Source organism: Patagioenas fasciata, chromosome 18, assembly GCF_037038585.1.
Source record: "Patagioenas fasciata isolate bPatFas1 chromosome 18, bPatFas1.hap1, whole genome shotgun sequence".
Taxonomy (NCBI): Eukaryota; Metazoa; Chordata; class Aves; order Columbiformes; family Columbidae; genus Patagioenas; species Patagioenas fasciata.
In genome coordinates this window covers 6426886-6454410 of record NC_092537.1, presented here as the reverse complement: position 1 = coordinate 6454410, position 27525 = coordinate 6426886, and the positions used below count along the sequence as shown (strand labels likewise).

The window sequence follows — 27525 nt, the reverse complement described above, 5'->3', positions numbered from 1 at the left end:
TCTTTGTGCTAAAGCCACAAACTGAATTAGTGCTGGCACAGAAGGGTGGGCAGAGCGTGAATCCAGGCAGCGTGTAGGCGTTCTGGGGTAGCAGCTACAGGCACTTTTCCTGCACAGCGCAGGGAGGGCACAGGTAGGATGCAGGTGGGATGCTCCTAGCACTCAAGTGAAGATTGACTCAACACTCTCCTTGCTCCCTGTGTGGGAGCTGGTGTGTGGGGTATTTAGGTACGCCTGGCAGGCAGACATCGTGGCATGGTTGAACACCACTGCCATGAGCGCACATCTTGGGAATGGGGCATCCACAGTAACTGCTTGCGCTCCAGCAGCAGCAGAGAAGAAGAGCAGTATTACAGTAGGAAAATGGGTTAAATGAATCCTACATCTTTTCTTTCTGAGTACAAGGAAGGAGCAGCTCCACCCTTGTATGGACCCGCTAATATTGGATGAGATGGTTGGAGAGCCTGGGCTGCCTCTTAGGGACTCCATCGTGCATCTGCAGGCAGCTCAGGTCGGCTGGAGCAGCAAGTTTACGGTGCACGCTCTTGATGCTAAGTAAAACTATAACGATGTCTGGCATCCTGCCTCTAGCATAACCTAAAACGAAGCTTCCTGAACTGATGCTTCAGAGGGCAGCAAAAGAATAAATAAACCCCTTAGTAATACATCTAGCCAACCATAGAATGCTTTACATGAAGAAAAACATCTTTCCTGAGCCCAATAGGAAATCATTTCGTGCCCTGAAGCATGAGATTTGTTTACCCTTAACTTAACATGCATAATGCTAGTTTTGTCTTTTTGCAATGAAATTACTCATTCCCTTTATAAATCTGGCTCTTCAGTTCTCCCTGAAGAAGCTTATGGCATAACTTGGAGAAATAAACCACTGGAATGAAACTGTGAGGGAAATTACTGTTATTTCTCCTAAACTATTCTCAACACTTGTCCAGATTGGTCAAGAGGTCACACACGCCCATCCAGGTGATCACTTCCCTGAGCAGTATTTTGCTGTTAACAGTGGCATACTAAAGTGTTGGCTAAATAACAAGATATATTTTATATTTAATTCCCCTTGAAATGCAGCATTGGAAGTGAAAATAAAGAAAACTGAAGATGCTTGTATGTATTTAACACTGGAAATTCTGGATTTTTTCTTCTTGTGTTCAAGACTGTTAATTTTGGAGGCTGATTGTTAAGAATACCATGGACAATTCAGACAGACACTGTTCCTTAGCGCATCGGGGTCGCACCACTGAGAACCATCATATTGTGGGGTGGGTCAGACACCCAACAGTGTAATTCCATAGTACATTTTAAAGAGCTATAGTTTCATAGAGGAGACATATCTTCTACAGGATAGTGAAGGACTTCCACGGCAAGATTCTGCTAACAGGTCTTTTCCAGAAATGTGGATTTACATCAGAGATTAATTTGTTCTAGCAGCCGCATGGTGTTTTGGCTGCCCCTGAGCTCCCCACACAGAAATTTAATCAAATCTCAGATGCTTTTTTCCTCTCATGGGAAGCAAAATGGTAGAAGAAGCTGCTTGCAAAGGTTAATGATCTTTTTGAAGGCTCTCCAGTGAAAATAGGAAACATTATTCCAGAAAGAATGAATACTGCTAATCCATAGCTGATACACTCGTAAATATTGACATGAACAACGTTTGCTGAAGGGCATAACAAATATTTTTCACATCCACATTCAAACAACAATGTGAGTGAGTAAATAGCATGGTCATAGTAGCACGGCTTGTTCTTTCTTTTATAGTACGTGTTCATGTGCTATGCTTGTGTATCTCCATTACATCCCTGGTATTAAGTCTTGCAAGAACTTGCTGCCATTCCCACGGGCATTATTTCCATTACAAATAGTGACTACACTGTAGCAAGACACACACAAAAATTTAAAAAACAATCATCAGTTGAGGCAATGCAGAGATAGTGGGGATTCATAAGGGCTACTGCCAGCCTGCTGAGGTTAAGCTCCCCAGGTTCTTCTTTACAGTTAATAAAGAAAGATAGGCCCTCCCAGATGATAAATCTGAGCTGCTAAATTAAGCTCCTGCTCTGAGTAGCCTCTGAGGTGCAGGATCCTGTCTTCATTAACTATAATGGGAGCACAGGTACAATAACTGCAGTGAACAGCGGCCTCGCACCATCTATTTCACTTATAATATTTGGCTTAGATACAACTCGGAGCATGCAAAGTTGGGAGCTTGGGTCCTACATCACTTCAGACAGTGATTCAGGACACCTGAATTGGGTGTATTTTGGGGGGTATTTTAATGGCTTACATGGCTTTTTAATTTTGAATTGTGTTTCATCTGGGATGGCTCCTGCACTGCATTGCCCACACAAGCACCCAGGTTCCAGTGCTGGCAGTAGCTCAATAGCAGTTTCTGTTTTGATTATCCTAAAGCAGTTCTGAAACTGCAGCCTCAGGTGCTGGAAGTCAGGTGATATCAATATCCTCCTGCTTTTTTCCTGCCGTGATCTTTCTGATCACTGTATCCTTAAACCAGGCTCCACCAGTCACCTGCTGTATCTCACTTCTTGCCAGTACTCAAGAAAAGGAATTTTGGAGAAAGAGAACCAATATCAAAATTTCATTCTTGCTATAGGATAAATTCTATAATAAAGGCTTAAGCTAGGATACAAAACCTATACAGGGAGAGAATGTATTCACTGCAGAGCCTGTGCACAAGGAAAGCCAGATAAAGGGAGAAGAACACCTTATCCTTTGTTCAACAAAAGGCAAATTAATGGCTTACCTTCCTTTCCATGTGAGCTTTTGCAAAAAACCCCAAACAATCAAAACCAGACAAAAGCCCTCTCATGTAAGCATTTTTGTTACAAGTGTTTGTATGTTTATCCTGATACGAACCAGCAAGATCACAGCTGGGCTGTCACAGCCAACCAACCCAAATCACAGCTCTCTAGTCACAGTCAGCTCAAAGGAGGGAACAAAGACCATTTTCAAAGAATCAGCCATCTAATTAATTCAAGGTTGTGGGATATGTAAATAGATAAAACATCAGAAAAGGAGAAAACCCTAAACGTGTTAATGCTCACTCACGCAAATATTGACATTGAATCCAATAGGATTACCCTCCTGAGAAACGTTAAGTGTACACCTAATTCTCTGTGGAATGTGGGCTTAGGGTTGTTGAATAAACAGTTTTCTGAGAATCATTCATTTTTAAAAATATATTGCACCATCTGTAGGAATACTGATACAGTAATTTGAATATTACAGAAATACCAATTTTATAAAATATTCAGCTGGTCTCCTAATGCAAGTGAGGGATAAGACAGGTACTCATAAAATGAATTCAGGAAACATGACAAACTTAGCCACATTATAACAAACCTTATTCATTCTCTTAGAGTAATCAGGTTTATTAAAAACAAAGGCTGGTTAATATTTTATATTTGCAAATATATTCTCCCACTAATGCCCAAAAGCATTTTGCAAGCCACACACTGAAAACATCTTACGTGCAAGCCCTCCTCCTGTGAGCTCTCAGCTGAGCAGCCATGTGCTGTGCCACCCATCGGCGGCAGCCCTGTCACCCCCTTCATGAAGCACAAAATGAACCCATTAAATTTAATCTAAATACTATTGCTGATGAACATGTTAATTGAAAAACTACAACCTAGGTCAAAAAAAACCCACCAACATTCCTCCCGAAATGAATGGCAACCAGGAAGACTGAACGTGCTGGCACCTGTATGAGGGCATACCTGTTCCCTCTGCTAGCAAACCTGCTTCAAACCAATGGCTGTGTGAGATGAGACTTGGAGAAGAGGTGGACAAACACATTCAAGCTTTCTGTTTGCTGGGCTGCAAAGCCTGGAGTCTCCAGGGAAGAGGGCGAGTGGGAAGAGATGGAGGAAAACAACTCCATCGAGACAGCACTCCTCTTTAAAGAAACACACCCATGTGCCAGAATCTTCCAGCATCTTGCTGGCTCCAGCCTGGGTCTGGATCCAGCTCAAGGTGAAGCCCCGTGTGCAGGTGGCATGGGCAGGGCTGGGAGCGCAACCAGCAGCCGGAATGAGGTTTTGGTAATGAAGCCCCACTAGAGGACAGTGGAAGCCAAGATTTGCTCCAGGAAATTCAGAGTCAGTAAACAACTGCCCATGCGTGTTTCAACGCATCCTGACTTCTGTCTGCAGCAGGTAGAATCCGCCTCGTGAAGATCCAGGGGAGGAGAGTGCTCAGTGTGCTGAGGTCAGGGTGTGCTGAATGGGTTTGAGATTAATTGGAATTCACTGCTGAGGAGCGGCCCCCCCAGCCTGTCAGCAGCTGCAATGGCAACCACTGCAGTCAGTTCTTAGAGAGTCTGATGGGCGTAACATGCTGAAATGTAGTTGTTATGACTCAGAAGAAAATTAATCAGCTAGCAAAAGAGGTGACAGCTGTTTCTCTGATTCCATTTACATCTGATTTGTAGTGTTTACCTAATATCTTAGGTGCATTTCCAAGAAGAGCTAAGAATACCTTTGCATTTTTGTGACTGATAAGTAGGTTTACATTTATGTGACTAACTCTACTATTTCTTACTAAACAGCAGAGATACAGGCAGGAGAAAAAAAAAAAAAGGAAATTTGAAAATCTCTGTTCTGGATTGCAGAACATGAACTCACACTGGACATACCTGTTTCCATCAAGACCTTGCAAAGGCTCTATAAAAGATTACAGAATCACAGAATATGTAAAAGCTCTTGTCACAGATCTAATACAAGCATGTCAATTAACCATGATCCTGCAGAAAGTGCCAGCGTTTCTTCCTCACTAGCCACATGCTGCAAGCAACAATCGTTCATTGCCTTCTACTCCTCTAATGGGTACTCAGGTGTGTAATAAATTGAATTTCACCTTCCTGATGAATTTTATTTTAGTTGTTTGGCATGACAGGACATTCCTTTGTTAAAAAGTGAATAGAGACATCTGGCTTTGGCAGGGTGACTAAAATCAGCTGCATTTGGCCAGTGCCTCCTCTGTTTCACCTTAATTTCCTGACACTAGATCCAGCAACGCTTGCAGACTCAGACCAGGAAAGCAGACTGCAGAAGTCACCTTTTACACCTGCCCTATTTTGCCTTGGACAACTTTATCTCCCAGCGTGTAAAATACCTCAGCTATTCCTTATGTCACCTGAATGCTGCCCGTGCTGTATCACCCACTAAGCAAAGGCACTAAACCTGTAAGCACACGGAAGATATTCCCATTACTTTTGCTGGCTCCATGGCTGACAGCATTACCGTGAGCCAAACAGGCACCAAGTTCAGCTCTTTCCTGACCACTTTTCCCAACTCTGCACTTATGCAGAGAGGCATGAGCTGGTTCTGACCCATTAGCATCTTACACCCTTTGCAGGGCTGCTGTAAGTTACTGCGCAAGCTATGGGACTGAGAATGAGACCTGTAATCTCGGGTCACTGGTGAGAGACTGCTGCTGTTTCATCCCCCCTGTAATACCTTTCTTCCTTCACAATGAGTTATTGCACTCCTATTTTCAGCTGTGCTTCGTTTGGAAAGTTGGCACAGAAATATTGCTTGGCAGACACAGACCTGCCCTGGCAATCTACTGTTTTAAGGGTTGTTTGCTCTTAACTAATTCATTATATTGCTCTACTGCAACGTATATCACTTGTTTTCCCCTCCAGCACAGAGTGTTTATTAGACAGCTACTCTCAGGAAGCTTCCCCAAGACAAACCCTTAACCCTCAGCCTCCTCAGAAAGGCTGGCTGTCCTTATTACCAAGCACTAGAAAACCAAAGGCAGCTCAAGTACATTAACAGATACAATTATTACTAATAATATTTTGCTTGTTGTTAGTGAAAACTTGCATTACCATCAGTACCTTGTCCTGGATTCACCCCTGAAGTAACAGGAGCTCATTACAGAGATTTGTCAGATTAAACCTGGGTTTCACTGGCGTCTCTCTTTTCTAATGTGATTTGTCTCCATGACCCTAATATATGACAGTCATTTTAATGGTGGTAACTGCCCTTCCAACTGGAGAAGGTAATGAATGCCAAAGACATTTAAAGATATCACCAGCCAGCTGCAATTCTGAAGCCATGGAGTCATGTTCCTTAAGAACCGATTCCAGCGATTTCCTTTTGGTGCACTGTTTATCAGAATTGGTGGATCCCCCCTGGCATTGCTTATTCCCGTAATGGTCACTGCAGATAGTCTTTCTGATCTCAAAACAACCCTGAAGTATTTTGCCCTCAACCTGTCACTTCAACTTGCAGATGGAAGGTAAAACACTCTTCAGAAATGCTGGAAAAGTGAATTTAATCTCTGCTAGCTGTCCTATAGATTGCTGCAAGGACACTAAAGCGTTTGCAAGCTCAGGCTGATTGCAAGAAATTTATTGCACCGAGTAGATGTTGATTTATAAAGACACGGTAATACTAAACTTAAGATAATACAGGCTGAAGTCCAGCCCACGATACTCACAGAAAGAGCAAACAGTGGCAAGCAACGTTTGATGCCCTGGTGACATGGGGTGAGCTCCATCCTCCTGCACTTTCAGGGGTAACTGCTCCTGAGCACCCTGGAGAATGACCGGGATGTCTGGTGATGGGAGCCAGACACTGGAACAGCACAACGGGACATCATGGAGACTTTTCTGCCCATTGTAATAAAAAATTCACTGAAGAACACTCTATTCAGAAGCTGTAAGATTTATAATAGAGAAAAAACCCCACCCTTTTTCTCTTGTGCAGCTCTGGTTGCAGAGTGGCCCTGGTTCTGCTGCAGCTCAGACCAGCAATGGTACAAGTTAACTTTCACAAGTAAAGAGCTGACACATCACTACAGCTTTTGATGTCTGCATTACCGTCTAAACAAAGTGTTCTCTTTGTCAGCTTTGTTGTCATTTTGCATATGAAATTCTCCTGCAGGTCACCCGGAGGAGTATAGATCAGCAGAGAAACACGAAGAACAGAAACGTTGTTAATAATTTGCTCAAATCTTACACTCTGCCTCAGTTTTCGGAACATGCCTTGTGACACTGGCTAATAAAATGCTGCGCAAGAAAGCATAGCTTTAATCTCTGTATCAGATCCTGGATTGGTAGGAGTTTTGAGTCTATCTGTTTAGACAGTTAGGGAAAGCCTACCGCTAACCATCTGGGTTTACGCTGCTGCCTTGCCAGTTGTTGACATCAGCAGTCCTTGAAATGTTCCCAACAAAGCATCGGTTTTTTATTTTTCACACCTGGGTAATTAAAGCAAGTAGATATTGAACATTGGGACCCATTTTTAAAAGACATCATTTTCTCAACCCATAAACATAATTTGCTATGAAATTAAGTATTTCTACACCCCATTTCTCCAGCACTTTAACATTTTAATTTGAAATAGAGTTGATAGAAAGCACTATTTTTCAAGCAGTAGCCAGGTTTGGATGCAATTCTGAACTAAGTAAGTACTTGCCTTTTTCTTCTGCACCTCAGCTGTTTATTGCCTCAGTGTGCAGCAGAGACAGGGAGAAATGGAAGAAAAAGCAATAAGAAGGGGAAAGATACCTCATAAAATGGAGAGAGGAGGGTAGGGAGATATGATTTGTTTTATAAGAGAGTTACCACTATAAGCCTTTCTTAGTAGATATTCCTGCTGTATGAAACAGGATTTTTAGTGCAGCATTTTGGAAGTAAACTTGGTCAATTCAGGAAAAATAAGACATGATCCCTACAGCAAACTCATCACCTTAAAAAGGTATACTAACACAGAGTTTTGCAAGGCTTGGATATCTGGGCTTCACTTGCAGATTCCAGCTGAGATCCAAACAGATAGTGTACCAGTATCACACATGAAATAATTTTCTCACAGTAGTCCAAGCAACATATGTAATCTAGTTCATCTTATTCAGATCAATTGTCCTGGACACCAAAGTTAATAATTTAGGTGAGGAGGGCCCACCAAGACTGAGTTTTGAGAACTGTTTTTCCTTTTGGGAGTGCACAATACAGAAGCACTGTACATGGTGTTACAGTGACTTTTCTCCAATGATCAGATCACAAGATGCTGCTGAAATTCAAAAACCGAGTTTCTTTGCTTTAGTGGATTGTAGTCTAACTATAACCGTAGCTTAATGCGTTTTTTCAAAGTGCTAATTTCATTAGATTTATTTATACCACAGAATAGTAACAAGTTACTCCGTAATTCACAGATCACTCATGCAATAGGAACCATTAGCTGTCACATCAGTGCAGATGAAGTGAGCTTTGACCTGTGAATTACTGGCACAATAAACTCAACTCCTGCAGATACCAATGTTATTCTTGTGGATATAGTGTATGCTAATTTGAAGTAAGTACTTTAGTGAGGAACCTGAGAAATTAAAAAGAGTCTATCTGCTCCCAATCTTTGGGCTTATTTGAGAGCTGTACTTTTAATAAACCTATTTGAATATGCAGAAAGTAATGAGTTACTCAACAAGGAGAATCAGGGAATAAGAGCAAAGGGAAAGACAATTCCTTGCTTGACAGGTGATTTACTGCCAAATACATATTCAGGTAAAGGGCAACAAAGGAGCTCAAATGCAAACCACATTTTTGTTCCCTAGTAAAGAAATGAAGAAAACTAAAAAGGATAAAGGAAAATGTAAAGAATAATTAGAGATAATTATGGTAATTTGTTTCCCTATTCTGAGATAACTGATCCACACTGAAGATGTAATTATAGTACATTAAAGAGATTAAACATAAGGTCTGAGGCACAGAGCAAAGACAAGCATGAGCTGAGATACTGTAATTATGACGTTTTGGGAGTCACAATATTTTGATGTTGGCCTTTCAAAATTCAGGGACAATGGCAATATAGTCCCCATCATTTCAGTTGTCAAATGTCTACAGTTTCTTTCCCTTTCCTTCTTTCTTTGGGCTGCAGTCCCTGTTGCCAGCAAGAAGCAAGTTAAACTATGTGACAGTCCATTTGGTCAGGGACGGCAATTCTGCTGCTCAGGGTGCCTTCTTTTGGTTGCTAATCACACTTCTGAAAAGGCAATTCGTTTATTCAAGGGGCTTCTAAACCTTCAAGTCTTTGCTTGTTTGCTTCCCGACCTTCCTTCCCTCTGGCTGATCTTGTGCCTTTTACCCCTCACGGATGCGGTTCCCGGTGACGTACAGCTGTGACCCGTTGATGTCCCACCTGTCACGTAGGGCACTATGTCACATGCAGGGCTGGGCTATGGCAGCAACCAGCAGACTTCAGCCTTAATTATCGTCTTTTGTTACCAGCCTTGGAAGAGCTCCTGAAACAGAGAAGCCCCTCATCTTGCCTACTCTGCTGTGGATGTTCATTGTTAATGCATTGCAGATACATGCAATGACAATGGCTTTTAACTATTTAGAATATACCTTTCCCTGCTGTCAGTCAAGCAGCTCCTCAGGAAGGATAAAAGGAATGACTCAAAAATAGAAAGTCAAATCCTAGGGAAGAAGGAAGACTAATGAATTCAGTACTAGCTATTTGCTATTAATCCTGTTATTCTGTGTATTTTTTCTCTGTGAGGCATCCTTTATTTACTTTAATGAATAATGAATATAGACTGCTAATTACAGAACATACATGAGTTTGGACTTATTTCAGTTTGCTCCCTTGATATATTTTCTAGGGTGGTATCTATGTTATATCCTGATTGATTTGCAAGTTCCTTATCATTTATCTGTAAACTGGTCCTTAAATACGTCAAAGTGGAAGCTATTCCTCTTCTGAGTCTGCTCTTTTCTGACCACACAAATTCCAAAAGAAGTGTCCAGGCTGAAAAGGATCCAACTCAACCGCTCAGGAAACAGAAACAAAACAACTGGCAGCTCTTCTACAACCAGCACTGACAGACCTGGATCACACTGAGCATTTCAGAAGAGATCAAAAGTATTAAAACACAAAAATTTTAGATGTGTTCAACCTACAGCCAACACTGAGAAGTGCAAGGAAAAGGCGAAAGCTTTGATCGATAATCCAAGTGTTGCTGGAGAAGCTGCCAAACAGATAAACCAGCCTTAAATTTCTGGGGCTGCAGCTACCTCCTGCCTGGCCAGTGAATAACTTCTTCCATGAACTAATTTGTTTTACTAGGGCTTTGAGCAGCTGCTTTGCAGATCACCTTAAAAGCAACTTTCATTTCATTAGCTGGCATATGCACTAAGGCTGCCCTTTAAAGCTGTTAATCTTGATTCCAATTTCTTGTGTTCCTGCCTTTGGGGCGAGCGATAAGGAAGGAGCAGGGAAGGAAGTTTTAAGCTCCTTTGCAATTCTGCACTTTGGGCACCTGCAGCTCACCTGATCTCAGGCTTTGCTCCTGCTCTGCTTCTCAAGCTCCCTCGATGCCTCGGGAGCGGAGCTCCCACCACTTCAGCCTCGTCAAAGCCTGCTCAGAAAAACCCTCCTGCTGAGTGGAAGGGCTGGAAATGGAGGCAGCGCCAACTGATAGAGAATTATGCAGCTTTATCCTCAAGTTTTTTCTTGGGAAGTTGTTACCATCCTGCTGAAACCAAACAACCCTAAAGAACCTTTAAGAGGCAAAAGGGTATTGGTACTAACGAGAATAGACAATAAAGTAATAAAACCATGGCTAAAAAGCTGAAAATTTGCGTGAGGAAATCAGAAAATGAACTGTACAAAAACCCAGATCTGCTGTTATATTTACTACCAGAGTTAGTACAATAATAAACCTTTAGGATCAATTTTTGTCTCCAAAGAGACAATTATGCTACAGGTTGCAGTTGTTACTGCAACAGCTCTTTAAAGTTTTTCTCTCATCCCTTGTCTTACTTAACCTAGAAATGGCTGAAACTCATCCTGATCTCCCCCCAAATCTCTTTTTTTAATCTGAGTTCCCTAAAACCTATCAAAAAGTCACAACGTTACAAAACCCAATTTGTTAAAAACAAAGGTTTAGTCCATCGCTCAAGAAAGTGAAAATGTTGCACCTAAGGGAGGGAAAACCAGTACTGAAATAGATTAATGGAAGAAAGTAACAAAGGCAAGAAATAGTCCAGAACAAAAGGCCAAATACTTCATATTAGACAGGAGGAGAGAGAAAACTGTAAGGTCGTATATAATCTGGTCAGCTCAAAATTCTAAACAGATGCATAAATGAAGGTAACAGTGAATGGGGTCTTAAAAAGTTGCTGCCAGAACAGTAAAAAAAAAGAGGTTTTTGGTTTTTTTCCCATGGGCAATGCAATTTATGAAATCTGTTTTCCAGTGGCTTCATGTTCTGTGTCCCCACCTCAACCTGCATCATCCTCAAGTCCCTGCCATGGCCACCATGGCTGGCTGAGCAGCCTCGTGACCCCAGAAGCTCCCTCAGACTGGGGGTTCGCTTGGACTGGGGGCTCCACTCTGCCCTGAGTGTGGGTTCCAGGGGCAGCTGGTGTCTTCTGACCCTGGGTGGTTTCTGCTCCTCTCTCCACTTGCCAGTTTCTGCAGAAGCTCATATCATGCCATATATATCTCTGTTAGATTGGTTTGGGCGTAAATATCTGTTATTTTAGTTACTAAATCCCTTTTCTCTTTATTTTTTAAATTTGTATCTACATATATGTTCACGTGATGTTTAGTCCTGTAAAACTCTCTGGGACGGGCTGCCTTCTAATGCCTGGCTGAGCTCTGTGTCACCATATTGCAAACATTAAATCGTACTAATAATGGAAGAACATGGAGTTCACGCCCAGGCAGCCTTCAGCTTTGTGTCTAGAGATGCACTGCTAAACTCAAGAACCAAGGGGAAAGAAGAGGAGAGGGGAGTTTCCTCCACTCTGCTCCTTCCCTTGTTCCTGAAACTACAAGTACTGATGGTGAAGATGCTGATTAGAACTCCATGAGCATAAATAACATTGTTTAAATACTCAGCAATTTGACACTGTGGGGTTGGAGAATAATCAACATTTGGATTTTGCTGACTTTTATATCACTGCTCTTATTGAACTTTTTTTTCCTCTTATTGACTAGAGGGAAGAAAGAAGAATGACTCCTCATTGTACTCCACTGATGAATGGAGGCACAAACTAGCTTTTGTTGTCAATAAGAAAATATTGTACCATTTCTTCTTGAGAGATCTCTAGCCCTTTGATTTTTATTTTTTTAGGGAGAGAAAAACTCTCCATACACTATGTAAGTAGTGAAATGGCTTCTTTTGAAACCCTGGAGACAATAAAGCTCCTTTGATATAAGGCATGCATTGCACCTCTTTTCACCTCTCTGCTAACAGAGCTCATTCTCGTTAACTGGCTAAGAGCTGTGGAAAGATCTATTAGAATTTCACTGACATCATTTATCACCGCTGTTCACCCGATCCTGGCAATATCCGTGTCTATCAATTATGTGAAGAAAGATGCCATACAAGTTCAAGCAGAAATGCGCAAAATATTTTACTTTGTATGGATGCAATCTCAGATGCAAGAGATAAAAAGGGAATCACATGCTGGCAGATGTCACTGCTACCTGTTTCCAAATGCGAGAACAAAAATTATAGCAAAACATACGTGCAATACGTCATCGAGAAACGAGTGGGTCCTTTGTCAGTGACCTTAAGAGGCTTATGGCAGAAAAATGTGGGGTGCTTATCTCAACAATACTGCACAATATCTTCCACAGCATGAGACCTTAGTGAGGCACAATGTTTCACACATCGAACTGAGGCCAGATGTGGGTGCCCAAAATGGGTGCAGAGATTTAGCACAGGTACCAGCCCCAAGACTGTTGTACTTAAACCTTTGCCTTGCCCTTACAATATTTAAGGATTTTCTTACTAATAAACTAGGAAGCAACAGTTTTGCTTTCATACGTACCAGATCTGTCTCCATCTTGTGTCAAATGAGCTGTTTGGCCTAACCATCCTATGGACCCACAAATTGGGCTTTGCCATGTCTTACAATTAAAGTTATGGCACTTAGTCGCATTCTCCTTTCTATAGATAATGGTTTAAACCAGTCAAAGATTCTTGATCAAATATGTCTGACAAAATTTCAATGTGTTTTTTCATAATAATAGAAAGAAGACAGAGAGACACACAGATCTTCGGAGGATGAAATTTCCAACCCTTGAAAATGGAGAGACACCAAACCAGCACACTGTATCTCCGGTTATTTGATGATGTTTTCCTACCCCCTCTTCAGCCTCCCACACCAGCCAGCAAGCACAGATGCTCACGATCATTCCCTAATTAAATCCCTGAGTTACTGTGTTCTACAAACCGCCACAAAAAGCATTTAAATATATGTTTAAACTTTAGCTTGCATTCAAAAACCCTTCTTAAAAGGGCTGCTTCCTTGACCTGGCGTGTTGAGCTACAGCCCCTCCATGTCTCCTCAGCACATTTAAAAGGCACTAATAGGAGAAGATAGTTATTGCTGGTACTGACAGAAGTGGATAACCCTCTTGTTAAAACCACGCTGCACAGAGAGGGCTTATTGATAAGTTCCAGCTTGCAAAAACACATAATGTTATTGCCAACTTCCTTAACATAGAGGGCGGTCTCATCTCTAGCATGAATTTCTTCCACCTGTTTTGTTTATCTAAAGCCCACATTAGTACATTTTTCTTCTATCCAAAAGCAATCCTGTGGAATATACTGAGGTCTGCTACTGAACTGGCACACACTTTATATACTTACAAAAAATTAAAGCCTAGCTGATTGCTTTGTGTATCTGCAAGTAGGTCACTAATTAATCCAAAAATATTTATTCTCGAGTCAGGCCCATATTACTTTTTGCTTTGTGATAAATGCAAGTTCGTATTCAAAGACAACGTTTACATTCATCACATTAGCTAAGCTTGTCTGCAGTAATTAACAGTTATTCAGACACTGCCCATTATTACACCAAATAATAAAGAAAAAATAATTTCTTTATCATTAGCTAGCTAGGTCAGTGAACACAAGGGCAGCGTATGTCTTAAAATTCTCAAGAAAGCACAGATTAGTTCCAACATTTAAAACCCCCTCAATCACTGTCAGCTGCATTACAGATTCCCAGATGTAAGGAAAAAAGGAAAAGTCATAATATATGAACACACACACACACACACAGAGGCACACATAAGGTAATTGCTTTTACCCTCTCTCTGTCTTTTTCTTCCTGTACTTCAGAGAGATCACAGAGAATGATTATAACTATTTTTTAAATTCTATCAAATGAGCCCAGTTTTGCTTCCAAGAATCGACTCTGTGCTGCTGGTTTAGCATTAATCTAAAGGATTATTTGGATGAGTGAGAATTGTCTCGGAGTGCCAGGGTAGCCGTGCTCTGAATAGGGGGTTGACTTTTGGGTAGAAGAGGTTGTGGTTGAGATTTGCTGTGACTTCGACTTTCAGATGATGGGTCTGGTTTGAGATCCATGTAGGTTTAAAGGCAATCACGTCTTCATAAAGAGAGGGAAGAACGTACTAGGTGTTTGGCACACCTGTATTCTCATCCAAGAGTTCTCCAAATGGATCTGAATTGTGAAATTCATATTAGGGGCCTGACTTTCCACTGACATCTCTGGAATGTTAGGTGGGAATTAAAGATGAAGAGCCTGAAGTTATTTGTGCCAGCTGCCAGTACTGGCAGGGTGGGAGATGTTGTTTATTGTTCTACTATGGATTGTTGGCATATTTTTTTTTCCCAGTGGGGGAAAAACATCTGAAACAGCCACAAGCTTGTGCAGAAGGAAACAGAAAGATGTCTGATCACATTTCCTTCTGTATTAAGCAGTTCGTTTATCCTTCAGGATGATATGCAGCTCCATAGTTTTTTCAGGAGGCGGAGAATACACGGTAGGGCTAAAATCTGGTTCTCAGTCCTCTCTTCACATCTGTCATGACACCAGATTGCCCTTCTTTCCCAAGACACAGCTGCCACATCCTCTTCCACTTAAATTCTTCAACTCAATAGAAGCAAAGGTCATCCAGGGTAAATTCCATTGTGTATGCTTTTACCTTTAGTTTGGGATTTTCCAGGAACTGGATGGGAAATATTCTATCCTAGGACACCAAAAGACTGTCTTGATTTTACCTAAAATCAGGCAACATATTCTTACATGCACCTTGTAGGAACATAGAAAATAAACTGCCTCAATATAATTTGATCTATTCTTCTAATAAGTTTTCTAATGAATATTTTATTTTTCATAGTGCTGGAGTTAATTTTCTTGGAAGACAATTGTCATTACATTAAGGAACAAACAGTTCACTAGAGCTGAGGAGTGCAATAATTGATTTTTCAACTTGGTGGGTGAATTAAGAAATCATTATTTTTATGTTCCAAGCCACATCAAAAGTAGCTGGTGTGGATTCTGAAATCCTTCACTTGGAAAGACTGATTTTGGTGTTTTGTATTCTTAAAACAGGTTTTCTTCAGGAGATTTTGATCAATACCTACCTGCTATGGTCAACATTGCTTTTCCGGTTCAGGTTAAGGTGTGTGTCACTGTCCCAGCTCAGGACAGCTGGGGGTGCCTGGCTGGGCAAGTAGCTCTCCCAGAGAAAAAAGCTGCTACTGGTGTCTTGGAAAACATCACGTCTGTCAGGTGTATTTTCGCCTGGACATCCTACATGACCAATGAACAAGGCATGTTTTAGTTCACATGGGACAAGGCATGGTTCAAAGCTCTGTGCTTGATGCCTATATGTACAAATCTTTTAGACAGAATTTTAACACCACTCACTTATTTTGATCTCATGACTAAATGATCTCCTGATTAAAAAATGTGAGTTCTAATCTTTCTGAGCTTCCAGTTCCCCATATGTGGAAGCAGAACAATCCATGCAGCTTTGCAAAGGTCTTTGATGTCTTCAGATGAAGAGCAATAAACATTAATATGACTCTATCGCCAACATAAAATTACTGCTATATCCTCTCTAGCCCTTGGGCTGTGTTAAAGAGGGTAATGACACTTAGTTCATTTGATGTAACTATGTAAGAATGATCATATATACACAATTAAAAACATAGTTTTAATCAATTATGCAGCAGCATCTCATCTGTACTCTACTAATTAGAAAGGGGAAGAAAAAAGATAGTGGCTGAAAATTAATTATGCCAACATTTCTATACTGTTTAGAACCTAGTTATAAGAATTAAATATTTATATCATTACGGTTTCCTTTACGCATCCTAATGTGATTGCCTGAGAGAAAATACTGTAAGGTGCTCCAGCGCTCATGCAAATTTAGAATTTGGATTCTCCCATGAGCTGACAATGCCGACAAGGTTGTATAGAAATTTTGTATCTTCAGACAAGAATCTTCTTTCCACACACAAGCTTGCAACTCATTTCAAGCTGCTGATGTGTCACATTGATTTTAGAAAAGAAGACATCTTTCTATTCAGTTAAAGAGTGGCTTGAAAAAGTAAAGGTACTGAAATAGTTCCAAATCTTAGTTATGGACCATGGGCTAAATCCAGGGGCTATGGACTGCTTCCTCAGAGCTGGGTGGCTGTTACAGTGTTTCAGGATCACAGGCTTATTATGTTTAGGAAAATGAAGTTATAGATTTTTTTTGAGAGTTTTCCGCCCATCTTCTATTCTTGTTTGTTTTATACTCCCCTTCTAGCTTTCATTTGCCTGGATCCATTTTCGTTTCATCTCATGCAGTCTTCCCTCAGCAGCTAGAAACACAACTCTAAAATTGCATCAAAACAAGGCTGTTCACCTTTCTGTGTGCACATTCATCTCCGAATGCCAAGTGTTTATGTAAAACAGGCTCAGCCCTACAGATCCTGGCAACTCGCCAGCGCAGCTCAAGATTTGCAAAATTTATGATTGTTATTCAATGGAAGAAGGCTTTGCTCTTTGCAGGTAATTGTTAAAAGGTGAGGCCCTGACCCCTCTCATTACACAACGAGTTATTGTCTAGCATTCACCCTGAGGGGTTCTTCACTCGTAACTTTTATAACGACTATAAAATGAATCTGCCTTTTCATTCAGTAGGCTGTTCCTCTGCCATCTTTCCTAGAGAACCTAGAGCCCCTCTCTAAGTTTCCTTAATTTTAATGCTCCTTCCTTTATACTCCTGAGTTGAAGTGAATGGGACATATCTTGTTGGCCCAGCATGCTTGGCTCCATTAGAGCCTTTCTGGACTACACAGAAAGTCCTGAACCCAACAAGTCATCACAATGCACACTACACCTCTTTGTAATGAACTCAGAAGCATAAATATCAAATATACATAAACATCTCTCTCGTGAAACAAATTTCACCTAAACACTGAGCAATTTAGGCTGCCAAAAAGGCACTTTAACATAAAAGTTGAAAAAGAAGGATGATTTCAGAAATGGTTTTAAGTTTCAAGAAAACACAGAAACATATGGTTAGTGTTAAATATTTGTATACATGATACAGCAAATAGAGATGTCTCATGGGTTTTGAATCAGCTATTTAGAGAGAAAAAGAAGAGGAAAAAGATACCATGCTGTGTCCCTTCTTTAGTGTGGTCTAGAAACAGATTTTCTTAAGACATGTTTATCTGAGAGAAGATTTGATTAAAAAAAGAAATAAAATATCTGAGACCAGCATCAAATTTTAAACCCATGTTTTAGCAGCTCTCCCGCTCATCGCTTTAAATTCCTTTGGCCATAGCAAGCACAGCCCTTTGAAGGCAAAGTCCAGACAGACATCTGGAGACTTTGAAGCTGGACACCAACCTCCAGCAAAACCAAGTCCTTTAAAAGGGAAGGCCATTGATGGAAAAATCTTTGAATAAAGAACCCTTCAGGTATGCGAAGTGTTTAAGAGTAAAGCTTTTTCTCCAGTGATATCAGGTCCTTAATATAAGAAAGTAATTCAGAGAACTCTTTAATTTGGAGAATCCCTAGATATTATATGTTCAGGGAAAAAAAAAAAACAGGAATATGTCTGAAAATAACAGCAGATAGGAAATGACGCAGGGAGGGTACTTTAATCAGTATAAATGTAGCTTTTAAAAGCGGCAGTAAGTTATTGATACTGTGCAATCAATAATTTTGCTTTTCATTGCTTCATGAAAAATGCCTCCCTCCTCCTAGAGGGCACCCTGCACCATCAGAGACCCTTCCACCCATGAACATCATCCCTGGCTATTAGACAAGGTGCTTTCAGATCCCAGGTAGAAATGGTCAAGTGCAGAATACAATGAAATCCAAATATATCCCCCCTCAGCCTGCCAGAGGCAGTGTTATTAATGCCAAGTGTATGGAGGAGTCCTGTCTAGCAGGCTAGAAGTATAAAGAAAACAGGACAGAACTTTCCATTAACAACAAAACTAAGGTCCCAGTCACTGAAAGCAACAGCCATAGTTCAGCATCAACCCAAAAATGATGGTTTTCTCTCTGTGTGTGGATGTGTACAAGCACACGTGTGTGTATAGAAATTGCTTTCTGTTTAATTCTCAATGCTCAGGAGTCATTAGGTGCTTAGCAAAAGGAACAGGGAGAAAAATGCAGCACATCAGTATTAGAAAATAAGTCACCTGCCAATTTATTTCCAACAGTCTCTTCAGCACTGTTTAACTTCAGACAGCTGCCTGGAATGACGGAAAGGTTGCTCTAAGTTGACAGGCGCCTGATTACCATATGTAATTATAATATTAGCAGTCATTTTCTTATTGATATCAGGTGGGATTTTTCTGGCTAAAAGGTCAGGAGAAAAAGGATTGCAGGGTTTGGATCACACCTGAAGCTGATTATCAGCAGTGCCAATAACACCTGCATTAGCTGTGTGTGGGGACTGAGAGCTAAAAGAAGCTGTGTTCTCCTGAGAGCTTGTGTACGCAGCAAGGACGGTGAGGTGGGGTATTATGCCTCACAGGACTCTCTCAGGATTTTAAATGCTGTCTGACACATACAAAATACGTATGCAGCGTTACATGCAAATAACTCCCAGGAGTAAATATTGTACATCAGTTTTCCTAAAAGCTCGTTTGGGCCTACCTTTCTGTCTTTTTAGGTCATTAGAAGACCAGTCAGGACGTGCTTGCTCAGTGCAATAAAGAGTTTGAAGAGATATATTTTCAAAGGACATTATGCACTTTTCAATTGTACAGAATTTTAATTTGAATGGCCAAGCAACATGCCTCATTTTTGACCAGGATAGCATCAGTGTCTCCCGATGGGAGTAAATTGATCTGGATGCGAAAACGATTTGTGGGAAGAATTTCCATGGCACAAATGGCTATTTTCTACCTCTCTCCTATTGATTTTAAAGTGCCATTCATGCCTCTTCCCACTATCTCTAAGTTGTGTTGACATCTGTTTACTCACCCATTGCAAACAATTAATCCAATAAAAATACAGAATGTGGAACATGCTAAATCAATAGCCAAGACCAGTGAAAAACTGAACATCAAAGCAATGAAAGTGAAATGACTATTTTGACCCTATTTAATCAATCCCAAGGACTAAAATATCAATGAAGAGTTCAAGAGGAGTAGTGACATATTGTATTTCATGCACACAGTGTGGTTAGTGGGATTTCTTATTCATATAAAATTATGGAAAATAGCCTAGATTCACCCCTCCCCTGAAGCTCACGGAGATCAGGGCAGTTGTAGGAGGGATGAATCTTGTGCACATTTCATGTCACAGATTTTATTTTTGGTGTGAAATGAATAAAGCCAGGTCTGTTCTGCTGCTGCAGAAGGGCAATGCCCTGCTAGGATCATCATGCCAAGGGAGCCACCAATAGCCAGATCTACCCAGAGTCAGGATTTTGTTCCATTCTGTCATTTTACTAAATGGGACAGTGAGAAAGGTGGTGACATTGCCTAAAGGGCCCTTCATCCCTGCCTCTTGCATTTGCTAAGCCGCCCTCTCATATTCCCAGTCCAAACAAGTTCTGGTAATTTTTTATGGAAACAAGAGTGAATTATCTGTTGGGGTTAATTGTAGTTTTTATTTACTTTTTTTTTTTTTTTAATTTTATCAAAAGACTAATGTTAAGCATGGCAAAGAATTTATAATTAAGCAGATGCCCATCAACATTCTTAAGGAGAACTTCTATTGGAAAAGCAATGAATATTTTCTCTACTATCCCCCTTCAACAGATGTTCTGCCTAATCTACATTCACTTTACCCACTGTCTTACCTTTGACCTTTCTTTTGAAGGTATTCATAGAAGAGAATGTCAGTATTTATCTACCTGCTGTGCTTCCATCTGTCTATGCAGTGCATGAATAACCACAAATTATATTTCCTTTGTGAAAATTTGAATGACAGAATCATTTATAAGGCTTCATATACATGGAATGATCAGATGCTCTCTCCTTGTCTTGGAGGAATTATTCATCACATATCTGGACATGCAAACCAGGAACAGCTGCCAAATCTGGATTTGGGTTTCTAGTATCTCCACTGAGATTTTCTACCAGAAGTCTTTTTTGGATGCTTTTTCATCATCCATCAGCCTTGTTTTACTTATTTTTCTTGACAGGGAAAACGAAGCAGGAAGGTTCATACCTAAGACTTCCACAAGAAGACTACTTTAGTGCTCATTAAAATGGTCCAAGCTAACAACTGTGCCATGTAACAGAACTGTGCACAGTCTGGATAAGAACTGCAGCAGGATATACAACAGTTAAGTATTAAACAGACTGGACAACCTGATTCTGCTGTATTTGCTAAAACAGAGAAGCAATTTAATCTATCACTCAGTTGGTCCATGAACTGGAGAACATGTTATAGTTCAAGCTCCTGCCTCTGAGAGGTGTTCGATATTCATTTTACAGGAGACAACACCCTACTATCTGAAAGAAATGTGTGCCCTGCGACATCTGCCTGGGAAAGTCAGACTCCTGCAAAAGGAACAGTTGAGTGCAAAGGGAAAACCATAATCACATGTTATCTCTAATGTTCCACAGACCATTTAATGTAAGTATAGCCATCAATTCCTTAGCCTGGCCAAATTCCAGGGTTGGCAACTAAATCTTCCTGAATGTCTACATTACAGTCTAAAGCATACTTCTGGACACAGTGGGACTATGCAAAACTTTACATTTCTATTTCTCTACACTGACTATAAAAGAAAGTCTGGTCTAGCCTGGCTCTCTTATATGGAGATATCTCAATTTTATGTGCAAATGTTAGGATAAACGAATCTCATCCCAAACTCCTGGGAACAGAAAAGAGGAGAATAACACCCAACATAATGAAAAGGTTTACCCAAAGCTGAATATGAAGGATGAAAATCAGATAGGGGGAACTAGGGAAAGAGAAGAAAAGAGCCCAGATTATAAGAAAAGGAACAACTATGGAACATCATTTTAATTATTTTGTATCAATGTGAGAAAATATGATGTTAATTCTGTATCTATTTAGAAAATCAGGGAAATGTGTACAGTGAACTATGTAATCAAGATTTTAACCGACTAGAACACAAATCAATCTGCTTTTCATCCAGTAGTTGCCTAGATTTCCAGGGGAAAAAAAGGCAACCAACACTATTAAATAGGCTTGCAAAACAAGGGGCAGGTTAGCCAGTACTTCTGCACTTGATATCACTAAGAATGATATTACACTGAATTTGTTCCCTTAATCCATTAACAATACATGATTTTGAAGAAGCTCATTTGTTAGGCTCACAGGTCCAGAATGCTCATGATTCAATTACCTGTGAAGAACTGTAGGGGTCAGGGAGGCTCTGAAGGATGTCACATTAAGGAAGGAAAGTAAGAATCAGCATCTTCCCCATCGTTCTCCATAGTCTGAAATTTTTGCATCTATCATGGGACTGAACGATGCTGCTTAACTGGATAGTATCTGCACGTGGTCTGAAAAATGCAGTTTTCCCTGTCATCCTTCAGGATGGGGTTGTCTCTGATTTCAGTCTAATTTTCTATTTACTTTACTTCTCTTAAGAAAAGACTCTCTAACTTCTCTAAGTCTTGGTGTCTCCAGGCTGCATAATGCTCAAAATCTGGCCCTAGAATTGCAAGACCAGGAATCACTTCCATCTGAAAATAGTAAATAAAATGTATCTCATAAAGCTCACAATTCGGTGATGCAATATCTGTATCAAACCAAGAAATCTAGCCTTAACACCTTGACAGTCTTAAAGACCTGAAGGATTTTTAAAGACTGAATTCTAAGGTTGCTTGTGGGAGCATTCCGACTACAACTTGCAGCGAGGGTATCAAAGAGAATACATTAAATTTCTCTGCAGATTAAAACGTTATGAAGGAAGCTACATGAAAGACAGTATTTTTTATGAAGGAAGAGTTGAAAACTATGTTAGAAATGAGTTATGATTTTTGAAAATTAGACTTTCATTTCACTTGCTATCAAATAATTGGTGTTAAGTTATTCTCCTAACTGGACTGAACCCTGGAAACTAAGCAATAATGGTGGTCCAAGCCCTCAATGGAAGTGCATTAACAATGGTAATTTCCATCAGGGATGTAGCAAATGAGCTGCATGACTTCTGTTAATTTGGGGCTTGCTTCTGCTTTTGAAGTTAGTAGTTCTGTTGATTTCAAGGAAAATGAAACTGAACGGCCTTTCCTGGCAATCGCATGAATTCAGTTCAAAAAGAAATCAAAGCCTCTGCCCAAAAGCTAGTCAGAATTTCCAGAGTAAAACTAATTAAAAGAAAATCCTGATATATGCATGTGTTCTTTGCATATGCTGGTTTCAGGCAGGTCCAGGAAACAACACCATTGAATTACTAGGTATTTATAGCCTTTTAGCCTTAGTCAGCTATGAGATCCCCTGGCCAAAGCTTTGGTCTCGCACTTATCTATTCTGGGCTTTTGGCTTTTTCCTGGCCTTGGGTGAATCTGGCTCTGCCTGTGCTCATCCCGTTTCAGAAAAAGGGTAGAAGGGGCTCTTCTCTGTTTAGATAGATGAGATCAGATGAAGGAATAATTGTTCTCTGCATTATGTAGCATAACAAGATACTAACATTTGCTAATGTTCTTCCAGGCACCTTTGGTACAAAAATAAAAACTTGTAGGCAGACAAGAGTTATTAGAAGTAACATCTGTGCAACTCCAGCTTGATGAAACAGAACATTGGGGTTTCCTCAAATGAAAGGAGAACAGAATTGGTCAGAGGTTTGCAGGCACCCAGCAGCCAGAGAGAAAACACATGCAGCTCTTCCAAGCTCATTTCTGCTCTGGCGGCTCCGTCCCACATTAACACCTGCCAGCTTTGCTTCTCATCCTCTGACTCCTGGCTATGTACACCCTGGCAAATCCCGCAACCTGATCTGACACCTGCGGTACTTCTCAGGCTTACCGATAGTAAAACAATAAACCTCCTGCCAACAAACTGATAAACCCGACAATACACACCAGCAAAGAAGAGGAGATATGAGCTGCTGAGTCCTTTCCAGACACACTAAACTTGAAGCCAGCCACAGCAATCTGAGCTAGAGAGGATGATGGATATTTGATTCCTGATTCACATGTGAATGTTGTCTCTAAATGTCTCCATCTCTGTAGCTACAGGCAAAGCAGGAGCTATTTCTGTGGTACAGAAACCATATTTCTGATATAATTACAGAAGCACCTATTAGGCTTTCAAAGCAACACATTTCAAAGCCAAAACGGATCAGACCTGGTACATACAGTAGTCTGTCTCCCCAAGGTTAAGAAATCCCTACAATTTGATTACACTTGCGAACTTTGACAGGGTGGAAATTTTGGATGAACCAGATTCATTTTGACATAATGGTCACCTAGGATCATTTTGGATAAAAGAATCAGGTCCTCAATGTAATTAAGGAAGGCATGAGTAGAAGAAGATGGCACTCTGAAGGTTTGTGAAATACTATTCATCTGTCTTCACCCTGAAATATACTGTCTGTATGGGCTGACATTCCTGTTGCTACCTGGTGCAAAGTGACATGACTCAAAGAAGTAGCTGACAAGTAAGATGCAGGATAGTGCTTGAACTCCTCATTTTGAATAGGAGTGCGGTGGTTCCAAAAAGTGGTCAGTGTGACCCCAGTTATTACCATTATGACTTTTGCAGCGCTCACACTCACTCTTTGCCAGTTCCCCCCACCAGCATCAAAAAGCAGAGAGCTGCTGGTGCCCAGGACATCCGTCCCTACATGGCTGTCTCACCTGTAAGACCAGGGCAGAAAGGACCCAGGTACAATTGCCAGCTTCTCACGTGGAAGATGCCATCAATCACTATCCCTTCACTTCCCTACCTTTGAAGACATGTGTAAGCCCCTTGAAATCCTCATGGTTTCCCTGAGAAGTTTGCCTTTGCTGGCGCAGCCCAGGCAGCACCACACTGCAGCCAAGCAGCCCAGATGGCTCAGCTCGTGCAGCACCCAGCCGAGGTGTGTCAAGATATGTCTTCTTCGAATCCAAGTCTGATGCTAAAATTCGCTAAATCTTATATCCTAAATGGTGCCAACAATGAAAAGCCATCAGTGAAGAAACGGGAACAACAGATGTGTTATACATACAGTCTGAGATTGTTGTTAGCGTGTGTTCCCTGAGGAGAAAAACAGGGTGAGGGTAAACACAACAAAGCAGGAAAAGTATCTCATGCAAACCGTTCTGTCACCATCAATCTTCACATCAAATTTAAATCAGGCTGATAAAAAGAGGTAATTTTGCACCACTCGTCTTCATCATGCTCTACAGGCTGTGGCTTAACTTTCAGGTGAGACCTGTCCTTAGACCCTACAGCACTGCAAACTCTAGATGTGTCTTACAAAGCTCAGATCAGTGGTCCATGCAGGTACATATGTTGGGACAATGTTTCACTGGCACTGAATGTGAATACAACCATGTAAATCCACTGAAAAGACATGGAAAAAATTATTCTTGGGCTCAGTACCAACAGTTTCTCTTGCAACCCTCATCATCTTTTTCCCCTTGCTTCTCCTTCAGAACTGGATGGCCAATTTCTTCACCTTATTTTCTAAAAGAAAATGTAAGGTGTGTGCCATGGGATCAAAAAGAAAAGGTGATAATAAAAGAGCTTAATTTTTATAGGCTCCAGAGGAGATTCATGTTCCATCAATTCTGCGTTTATACAACATGAAAATGGGCCCAACCCAGGAGTAAATCCCCTCAGAGTGCAGCCTTTTGAGTCAATTTTTCATCTCAGCCTCTCTAGCTGGAGACATCACACATAAATAAACATGTGCAAGTTATTGCCAGCATGCTCTCCTTTATTAATTTTGTGTAGAGCAAGCTGGCTTTTGGGGAGGTTAATTTCCTGAACTGAGAAGAAAATGGCACTTCACCAATTTGAAAATAAATAATTGTGTGGATACCTCAGTTCATTATTTTTAACTCTGCAGAGGTTTTGCAGACTCCAGAGGCGTGCTGACAGCTTGGAGAAACAGAGCTATTTTCACTACCCAGTTTCCCTGTGTGGTGTGTATTATACTGTGTTACACAGAAATTAATGGCTGTTTATAAACAGCAGCGCCTTGTCTGGGTCCTTTTAAACAGAGTCCAGTTAATCCTTGGAATGTTAATTCCAAAGATGTAGCTACTGTTGGAGTAAAAAACACTTAATACCACATTGTTTGAAAGAAAATGCTTTTCAACTCTAACATAACCTGTTGAGCTCCTGTACCTCAGTGGATATCACTTCTTTGCTGGCTCTGTTGCTCTTTAACCTTAAAAATTCTTAGGTATGAGAAGTAGTGAATTGAGTACGGGGGTTTTTCTGTTGAACTACCTGTGAACCAGAACACACACGCCCAAAGTGCTGGTTTCGTTTGAAATAATGAGAAAATGACATTAGTCCATATGGATTTGGAAATCCTGGTTCAAACGTGTTTGTTGATTTAAAAGCATATGGATGCTGCAGAGCTTTGACAGCATCACTTGACTGTGGCTATTTTGGAATCCAGGCAAAAACAGATGGCAGCATTTCTGAGGTTTTGAAACATATGCCGTGAAACATAGTTTTTAAATACATTTATTAACAGTGGGGTTAATTTTACTGGAAGTCCTAATGAAACTATATTGGTACATTTTTTAGGAAACAAGTGGTGTGAAAGCTTGGAGTTATGCAAATCTGTGGCTTCAGAATTATTTTCCCAGACTGAAAGTTTGATAGGAATTCTAAATTACACTCCAAACAATCTGCATTTTTGTCTGTCTCAGAACAGACGAGATTAGATAAATAATGTAAATTTGAAACCACTTAAAATTCATGTGTCATTTTGAGTTTGCAATAATCTTTTCATCCTCTTAACTAATGTCAGGTGATAGGCAAAAGTACATTAATTTATCTGTCTTATCAAAATGTTTAACATAGATAATGCACGAAAGAGAAAATATTATCTGGCTGACATGATGCAAAGATGTCATTCTGCTCTTCTCTATACAGATGGTTTTTCACTTCCCACGGTGTTTCACTGCGGAAAATCTGTTGTGTTCTTGGTATTTAATTTGCCTTTTCGAAGCAGTTTTCTCAATTAAATCTCATGCAGATGATGCAGTCATTTATATTCAGAGGCTCAGAATTTCTGCTCTTATTGGATAAACTGTAATCTAATCGACAGGGTTCAGATTAAGCTGTGTGATATTAATTAATTTTAAATTTAGATAAATGTTTCTTCGGTGGACATCAAAAGGTAAATGTGGTCCCCAGATCTGAAGCCTATAGGGAGAGCATGGATTGGACGACTCGCTTGGGTTTTACTGAACCACGGGGAATCCAGGTGAGAGAGGATGGGAGAAGTGGCTCCAATAATTAACTGATCAGTGTAACAGGTACCGCTGGAGCGCTGGCTGCACTCACAGCCAGCACGTCTCGGCACCGCTCTCTGACCACTCATTAAGGGAAGGCCAAGCAGAATGATGTTTTCATGACAAGGACATTTTCATCTAAATGCTGACTTGTGGTGAGGGCACAGCAGGGGAATTTTTCCCTGCTGATGCAGTACGATTGTTGGGTATGAAATTCATGTGAAAAAGAGAAGTAGATTTGTGAGAAAACCTTCATTTTCCCACTTGCAATTTTTACCTGAATAATTCAGTAACTTCCTCTCCCCCTTGAGGACCTCCCTTCATTCAGGGAAGAGGAGGGAGCAACCAATACACACAACTCAAGTTGCATCTAGAAACTTAAATCTGGTGCATTTTTGTGTGTTTGACTTTGCAACCTAAAGAGTTGTTTGAACCTTCTTTCTATTTAAAACAAAACTGCCCATGCATCTGTTGTCAGTAACTAAATAGAAACATGAAAGCTGACAATAGATTTTGTGCAAAAGCAGTAAACCAATTTGGTGTTCCCTTGATGAATCTTTGGATACCAGTGAATTCAGCCCTATGTCCTTCATAGGAACATATGAAAGATCTTTGCTAAATTCAGTATTTGGTCCATAGTACCAAGTGCTTTTATTTCTTTCCTAGAGAAGACCCAACAGCTGTCCTAGAACCTCTGAGATCCATTGCCAGATGAGGGCAAGCAGGGTTTGTTTCATGCTCATTAGGATCATGAATGGGGATGACACAGCAGGTTAAATATCATACTTTTGACTCCAAGTTGTAATGAATCCCTTTCTGTGTCATATCAAACAAAAAATTCAATCCGAGAATGGAAAAGGGGAAGGTCTC

At 40.6% G+C, this 27525-nt stretch overlaps 1 protein-coding gene across 3 annotated transcripts in view; it reads right to left on the bottom strand.

Annotated features, from left to right (window-relative positions):
* Positions 1–27525, bottom strand: part of TOM1L1 (target of myb1 like 1 membrane trafficking protein) — a 277135-nt gene that overhangs the window by 52107 nt on the left and 197503 nt on the right. Inside the window, exons 1-2 of one of the 3 annotated variants that reach the window (XM_071816554.1) lie at positions 6729–6807; positions 6478–6614 (exon numbers count right to left, since the gene is read on the bottom strand). The exons of 1 other annotated variant lie outside the window; for it this stretch is intronic. The gene's annotated coding sequence lies outside the window, so the exon portion shown is untranslated. Of the gene's footprint in view, positions 1–6477; positions 6615–6728; positions 6808–15390; positions 15550–27525 lie in introns of those variants that run through there. One more of the 3 variants, XM_071816553.1, reaches the window with a different exon arrangement.